Source organism: Gossypium arboreum, chromosome 12 (genome assembly GCF_025698485.1).
Source record: "Gossypium arboreum isolate Shixiya-1 chromosome 12, ASM2569848v2, whole genome shotgun sequence".
Lineage (NCBI taxonomy): Eukaryota > Viridiplantae > Streptophyta > Magnoliopsida > Malvales > Malvaceae > Gossypium > Gossypium arboreum.
Window position 1 is genome coordinate 17,963,513 of NC_069081.1, and position 7,801 is coordinate 17,971,313.

The 7,801-nt window shown below is 36.2% G+C and overlaps 1 long non-coding RNA gene across 1 annotated transcript; it reads left to right on the forward strand.

The window, feature by feature from the left end:
- Positions 1-6,350: 6,350 nt before the first annotated feature.
- LOC128285183 (uncharacterized) lies at positions 6,351-7,413 on the forward strand. The gene is made up of 2 exons (XR_008275622.1): positions 6,351-6,421; positions 7,235-7,413. It is a non-coding gene; the product is annotated as an uncharacterized LOC128285183 (long non-coding RNA).
- Positions 7,414-7,801: the final 388 nt, after the last annotated feature.

Consider the following 7,801-nt stretch of genomic DNA (forward strand, 5'->3'; position numbering starts at 1 on the left):
ATAAAACTCATAAAAGGATGAAATTTACCATAAACAGAATACCGCAGCAATACTAACGCGAGTTTGAAAATTTACTAAAAATCATAGAAATTTAATTTGGTGGTGAAATACATATCAAATTGAAGCTTATTATGTCTAGTTTCACATGAAACAAATGAAACAAGTAAAGGAAGTATATGTTAGAAGATATTTTAATTTTAGTGAAACAGAGTCATAGCAGTTTCTGAATCCCCTGTTCCTACTTTAGAAATTCACTATAAATTGTAAAGATATAATTAGGTGGTGTATTTTATATCCTCAGAATCCTTATTGAGTCTAGTTTTACTATAAACAAACCTCATAGTCATATGAATTTTTTACAGAGAGAAATGTGGTTCGTAGTAAACAGAGGTCAGACCAGTCGAGTCTTGAAACAGGGGTAACTTTAACTAATAAACTGTACTAATTGGCCCAACCAAAAATTCTAGAAAAAAATTAGTAGATAGTTTTATGAGTCTAGATTCAGCGAAAATTTACGGATCTTAATTTCGAGTTTCGTAACTCGATATATGATTTTCTTGTGACTGTGGACGCAAGTAGCTTAAAAGCTGTGAATGTAGAAACAAATAATTCAAAGTTCTAAAATGTTAAACTAAGCTTAGTAACACCTCATACTCGACTCGCTGACGGCCTCGGGTGTGGGGCGTTACATTTAGTGGTATCGAGCAGGTTTAGTCGGTTCTCGGACTACGTGTTGTATGTACGGATTTTGCTATACATGCCATATGTATGAATTGTGATAGTGTGACGACTTGACCTTTTAAATGAAATTTTTTATATAGTAAATGGATCCCGATCCATTGTGTGGCGAGATGAAGTCTGAGTAATCGCCACTCCGGCTGATGGAGCAGTACGACCGAAAACCCACCCCTTGTTGGTCGGGGAGGAGGGAAAGGGATCGGAAGCCTTTCTCCAAATGATGAGTGCATGGTACCTTGAGTTCGTTCGTCGAACCCAAATGTACGACCTCCCCACCTCCCCAATTCCTCAACCTATGCCTCCAATACCTCAAGGAGTGGATATGATAAAATTTCACAGAACCCCGTTGATAGAATTAAGTAAACAAGGGCTGAAGAATTTAGAGCAAATATTGATGATGATGCGAGAAAGCGAGTTCGGCTTGAAAATTCTATCCGGGTATTTGATGAATTATCTTGTACACCGAAGAATGTTTGAAATGTGCTACATCTTTGTTGAGAGATTCAGCCTATAATTGGTGGAAGACTTTGATTTGGTGGTACCGAAGAGAGGGTAACACGGGAATTCTTTCAAGAAGAGTTTGGAAGAAATATATTAGTGAAAGATTTATTGATCGAAATGTAAAGAGTTTCTTGAGTGAAGCAAGGTAATATGACGATCTCGAGAATATGAAAGAGAGTTTGTTCGATTAAGTAAGTATGCTGGGAATATGTTCCTCTGAAGCCAAGATGTGCCGACGATTTGAAGACGGGCTTAACGAAGACATTAAGGTATTTGTTGGGATCCTTGAACTAAAAGAAATGGTGGTACTTGTCGATCGAGCTTGCAAGGTGAAGAATTCTTGAAGGAAAAGAAAAAGGTAGAATCAAACACGAAATTGGAAGAAAAGACCAATGAGTAATGCACCCTCACAAAGAAACCGAGAAAGTCAAGAAATATGAATCCTCGTTCCCAAGTTTCATTTGGGCAATCATATGGAAATTTTAAGAAGCGAAATGTGGGTCCTAAATCTCGGACTACTGCGGCTAGTGTGGGAAATACGAGATTTGTTAAACCCGAGTGCCGGTGTGTGGTAGAAATCATTTTGGTCCGTCAAGAGCAAATGAATGTTTTCGATGTGGTTCTCCGGATCATTTTATTAGAGACGCTTGAGAGAGCCGAGAATGAAAAATTTCGAATGTAAAAGCTAGTGGTGCGAGACTCGAGGGAAGGTATCCAGAAAAGTTGGAAGTGAAACAAGCAAGAAGAATGTAGCGAGGATGCACCGGTTAGACACGAAGGAAGGGCTCGGCTAGAACTTATGCTATTAAAGCGTGAAGATGCTTCCTCACCGATGTGATTACGGTACATTTCTCTCTATAATGTTAATGTTATTGCTTTGATTGATCCGGTTCTACTCATTCATATGTGTGCATGAAATTGGTGTCTAGTATGAATATACCGTTGAGAATACGAATTTATGATTAGAGTGTCGAATCCGTTAGGCAAATGTGTATTGTTGATAAAGTATGTAAGAAATGTCCTTTAATGATTCGGGATCATTACTTTCCTACCCACTTGATGTTGTTGCCGTTTGATGAATTTGATGTTATTTTGGGTATGGATTGGTTGACATTGCATGATGCTATAGTAAATTGCAAAGAAAAGGTTATAGAATTAAAGTGTGGAAATGGTGAAACTCTGCGGGTTGAATCAGATAAATCGAGGCATTGCCTAGTGTGATTTCTTCAATGTCGGCTCAAAGATATCGAGAAAGGGTTATGAAGCTTATTTGGCGTATGTAATTAATACAAAAGAAGTTGAAAAGAAAGTTGAATCGGTCTTGGGTTGTGTGTGAATTTGCGGACGTATTTCGGAAGAATTGCGGGTTTGCCTCGGTCGGGGAAGTAGAATTTGGTATTGATTTGATACCGGAACAGCTCCGATCTCGATTGCTCCATATAGAATGGCACCAATGAGTTGAAAGAATTAAAGTCGCAGATTGCAAGAGTTGGTGATAAAGGCTTTGTGAGACCGAGTTTTTCACCTTGGGGTGCTCAAGTGTTATTTGTGAAAAGAAGGATGGTTCTATGAGATTATGTGTTGATTATCGGCGGTTAAACAAGGTGACAATCAAAACAAGTATCCGTTCTTAGAATTGATGATTTGTTTGATCGGCTAAAAGGAGCGACATGGTTTTCAAAGATTGACTTGAGATCTGGGTATTACCAAGCATGGGTAAAGGAGTCGGATGTACCTAAAGCGCTTTTAGAACAAGGTATGGTCATTATGAATTTTTAGTTATGCCATTCGGATTGACAAATGCTCTCTTGTGTTTATGGATTTAATGAATCGCATATTTCGCCATACTTGGACAAATTTGTTGTGGTGTTTATAGATGATATTTTAATTTATTCAAAAGATGAGAGATGAACATCTTGAGCATTTGAGGATAGTTTTGCAAACTTTGAGAGATAAGCAATTGTATGCTAAGTTTAGTAAAAGTGAATTTTGGCTCAGGAAGTTGAATTTTGTGTCATATTGTTTCGGTGATGGTATACGGGTTGATCCTAGTAAAATTTCAGCCATTGTTGATTGAAACCACCAAAACGAATCGAAGTTAGAAGTTTCTTGGGGCTAGCTGGGTATTATCGGCGGTTTGTAAATGGATTTTGTATAATTGCTGCTCCTATAACTAGATTACTCGAAAGGATGTTAAATTTGAATGGACGGAAGAATGTCAATGAGTTTTGAAGAATTGAAAAGTTATTAACAGAGGCACCGGTGTTAGTACAGCCCGAATCGGTAAAGAATTTGTGGTGTATAGTGATGCTTCTCTAAATGGTTTGGGGTGTGTGCTCATGCAAGAAGGAAAAGTGGTGGCATATGCTTGAGGCGGTTAAAACCTCATGAGAGGAATTATCCTACTCACGATTTGGAATTGGTCTGCGGTGGTGTTTGCTTTGAAAATTTGGCGACATTATTTGTATGGTGAAAATGTCGGGTATATACCGACCACAAAAGTCTTAAGTACTTGATGTCACAAAAGACTTGAATTTGAGACAACGAAGATGGTTGGAGTTGTTGAAAGATTACGAGCTTGTTATTGATTATCATCCGAAAAGCGAATGTGGTTCTTGATGCTTTGAGCGAAAGTTGTTGTTTGCTTTGAGAGTTATGAATACTCGGTTGAAAGTGTCAAATGATGGTTCGATTCTAGCGAGTTAAGAGCAAAACCAATGTTTTTACAAGAGATTTCGAAACTCGAAAAATGATCAAGATTTGCTAGCCAAAAGAAAATAAATGTGAAGCGACACGGGATCGATTTGAATTGGTTCGATGGGTGCTTAATGTTTAAAGATCGGATTTGTGTACGAAGAATGAGGAATTGATTCAAAAGATCCTACTGAGGAAGCACATAGTGGTTATTTCTCGATTCATCCGGGTAGTACGAAAATGTATAATGACTTGAAGAAAATGTATTGGTGGAATGGAATGAAAAGAGATATATCGAGTTTGTGTCCAAATGCTTAATTTGTCAACGGTGAAAGTTTGAACACCAAGTACCTTGAGATTACTCCAGCCTATTATGGTTCTGAATGGAAATGGGATCGGATTACTATGGATTTTGTTTCAGATTGCCATTGACTCCGGAAAGAAAGATGCCATCCGGGTAATAGTTGATGATTAACTAAGTCGGCTCATTTTATCCCGGTACGTACGAATTATTCTCTTAACAAGTTGGCTGAACTGTATATTAAAGAAATTGTTAGATTACACGGAATACCATTATCGATTATTTCAGATAGAGATCCAAGGTTTACCTCGCGGTTTTGGCAAAAGTTGCAAGACGCGTTAGGTACGAAGTTAAATTTTAGTACTGCTTTTCATCCACAAACTGATGGACAATCAGAGAGAGTAATTCAGATTCTTGAAGACATGCTCAGATGTTGTGTATTGGAATTTCAAGGAAGTTGGGAAAGATATTTGCCGTTGGTAGAATTTGCTTACAACAATAGCTATCAGACGAGCTTGAAAATGGCACCTTATGAAGCATTGTATGGTCGCAAGTGTCGAACACCTTTGTATTGGACTGAACTCAAGGAAAATCAGATTTATGGAGTTGATTTAATAAAAAAGCGAAGAAAAGTGAAGATAATTCGAGATTGTTTGAAAGTCGCTTCAGATAGAGTAAATCTTATGCGGACCTAAAGCGAAAGGACATTGAGTTTCAAGTTGGTGATAAGGTATTTTTGAAAGTGTCTCCATGGAAGAAAGTCCTTAGATTTGGACGAAAGGGCAAGTTAAGTCCGCGTTTTATTGGACCGTATGAAATAATTGAAAAAGTTGGACCGGTAGCATATCGGCTAGCTTTACCACCCGAATTAGAAAAGATTCATGATGTGTTTCACGTATCTATGTTACGTCGGTATCGTTCAGATCCTTCACATATAATTTCACCGACAGAAATTGAACTGCGACCTGATATGACTTATGAAGAAGAACCGATTAAGATTTTAGCTCGAGAAGTCAAACAACTAAGAAATAAAAGTGTTACACTTGTGAAAGTGTTGTGGCAAAAGCATGGGGTAGAAGAGACTACATGGGAAACTGAAGAAACTATGAGAAACCAATACCCACACCTGTTTACCGGTAAGATTTTCGAGGACGAAAATCTTTAAAAGGGGGGGAGAGTTGTAATATCCTAAATTAGGGCTTAATCGGAATAGTGGTTTCGTGACCACAAATCCGAGATAGAAATAATTATTTTACAATGATTTTGATGTTTATGATATGATTGCATGATTGTGTGAAAATTTCGTGATGAAATTCTATGCCTAAAGTGCTTAAATTTAAAGTAGGGACTAAATCGAATAAGTTGCAAAACTTGCATTCTAGAAGTTTTTAGTATGAAATTGTTTTGGAATATTAATGAGGAGGTCTTAAATAGCAATTTTACCAATTTTAAGTTCATGGACAAAATTAGGACATGGAAGGAATTTTGGAAAGTTTAGTAGTAAGGGTATTTTGGTCATTTAGTTATTAAAATGAATTAAAAACAAAATTAAAAGCCAATTTTGTCCATCTTCTTCATTAGGCCGAAATTCAAGGGTTCTCCATAGCTAGGGTTTGTTTCAAGCTTCCAAGCTCCATAGTAAGTGATTCCAAGCCCGTTTTTAATGATTTTTATGTTTTGAGATCTCGGTAACTCGATAAAGCTTATGTTAGCAATAATTTAACCTAGGGTTTATATTTGGAAAAATACCCATAGGTGAAATTTGTGTATTTTGATTTTTATGATAGAATATGAAGTTTTAAATTATGTTAGACAACTTGTACTACTCGATTTTAAGCAAAAAGCAGTAAAAGGGCTTAATCGGTAAAAATACCTAATAGTCACAAGTACATGTTAGAGTGAGAATTTGATGTTGCCATAGAAGAGAAAAGTGATCAGCATGTTGTAAAACATAATAATAAGGAATAAAGTTTAATCCAGAGCCTAGGGGCAAAATGTAAATATGCAAAAGTTTAGGGGTAAAATTGTAATTTTGCCAAAATTTGAGTTAAGGATTAATTTGATAATGTGAGTATTAAATAAGCTAAATGTGTTATTTTAGATCAAGAAAGGCGTGGAATCGACCTCAATCGAGGAAAAGAAAAGATTGTGGACTAAATTGCAAAATCTTTGTATTTTGGTACCAAGGTAAGTTCATGTGTAAATAATGTAGCATAATTGTTATTTTTAAGTTATTGATATTAATTATGTGTTATGCTGAATTTTATTATGAAATGTATGCTTTGTGGTTAATTTCAAATAATATGTAAATTATGTGAACTACTTGTTAAATATAATTGTTACCGAGTATTAATTTGGCATTCTACGAAAGACGGCAAGGATAAGTGTTCGAGGAAAAGCCCGTTTGAACCTTAGGAATAGATTAGGATACAAGTGACATGTCACTAGGATGGTTGAGCATCCGAACTCGTTGAGTTGAGTCCGAGTTCACTTATGGATGCGAATGTCCGAACTCGTTGAGTTGAGTCCGAGTTCGTGAGATGTAACTAGGCATCCGAACTCGTTGAGTTGAGTCCGAGTTCACTTATGGATGCGACGCCCGAGCTCGTTGAGTTGAGTCCGAGTTCGCTTATGGGCGGGTTACATGATTGCTTGATTGAATATGTGGCACTTATGTGCAAGTTATCCATGTATCCAATTATATTAGATGTGTTCAACGGTAAAGTTCTACTCAAATGGAGGAAAATTTGAGATGTAAAGAGACGTATTGGTAAGTGATATGAAATGGATATTTTGGACAGGTATGTATTTAACCCTCGGGTTGAGTATTGATACAACCACGATAAGGTAATAAGATGATGAAGAATGATTAAAAATGTGATATGTGTTTTAGTGATGTATGCTAATGTTGACTGGTATAACTGTTTGTTATGTTACTTATTATTTTCATATGAACTTACTAAGCATTTATGCTTACTCCCTCCTTCTTACTCATTGTAGTTTTGGACAAGCCAGCTCAGGAGTCGGGATAGGTCGAAGGCTCAGTCACACTATCCAGAAGATTTTTGGTAAATGGCTTGTAAATTTAAGTATGGCATGTATAGCAATATACCCATTTTGTGTAAATGATCTTATGGTATGGTTGTGAAATGGTTGAGGAAATGCTTGATAATGATAAATTATGAAAATGGTTAGTTTAGATTATGTTTGATGTTAAGGAAAACTATTAAGATACTTAGTGCATAAAACTCATAAAAGGATGAAATTTACCATAAACAGAATACATGCAGCAATACTAACGCGAGTTTGAAAATTTACTAAAAATCATAGAAATTTAATTTGGTGGTGAAATACATATCAAATTGAAGCTTATTATGTCTAGTTTCACATGAAACAAATGAAACAAGTAAAGGAAGTATATGTTAGAAGATATTTTAATTTTAGTGAAACAGAGTCATAGCAGTTTCTGAATCCCTGTTCCTACTTTAGAAATTCACCATAAATTGTAAAGATATAATTAGGTGGTGTATTTTATATCCTCAGAATCCTTATTGAGTCTAGTTTTAC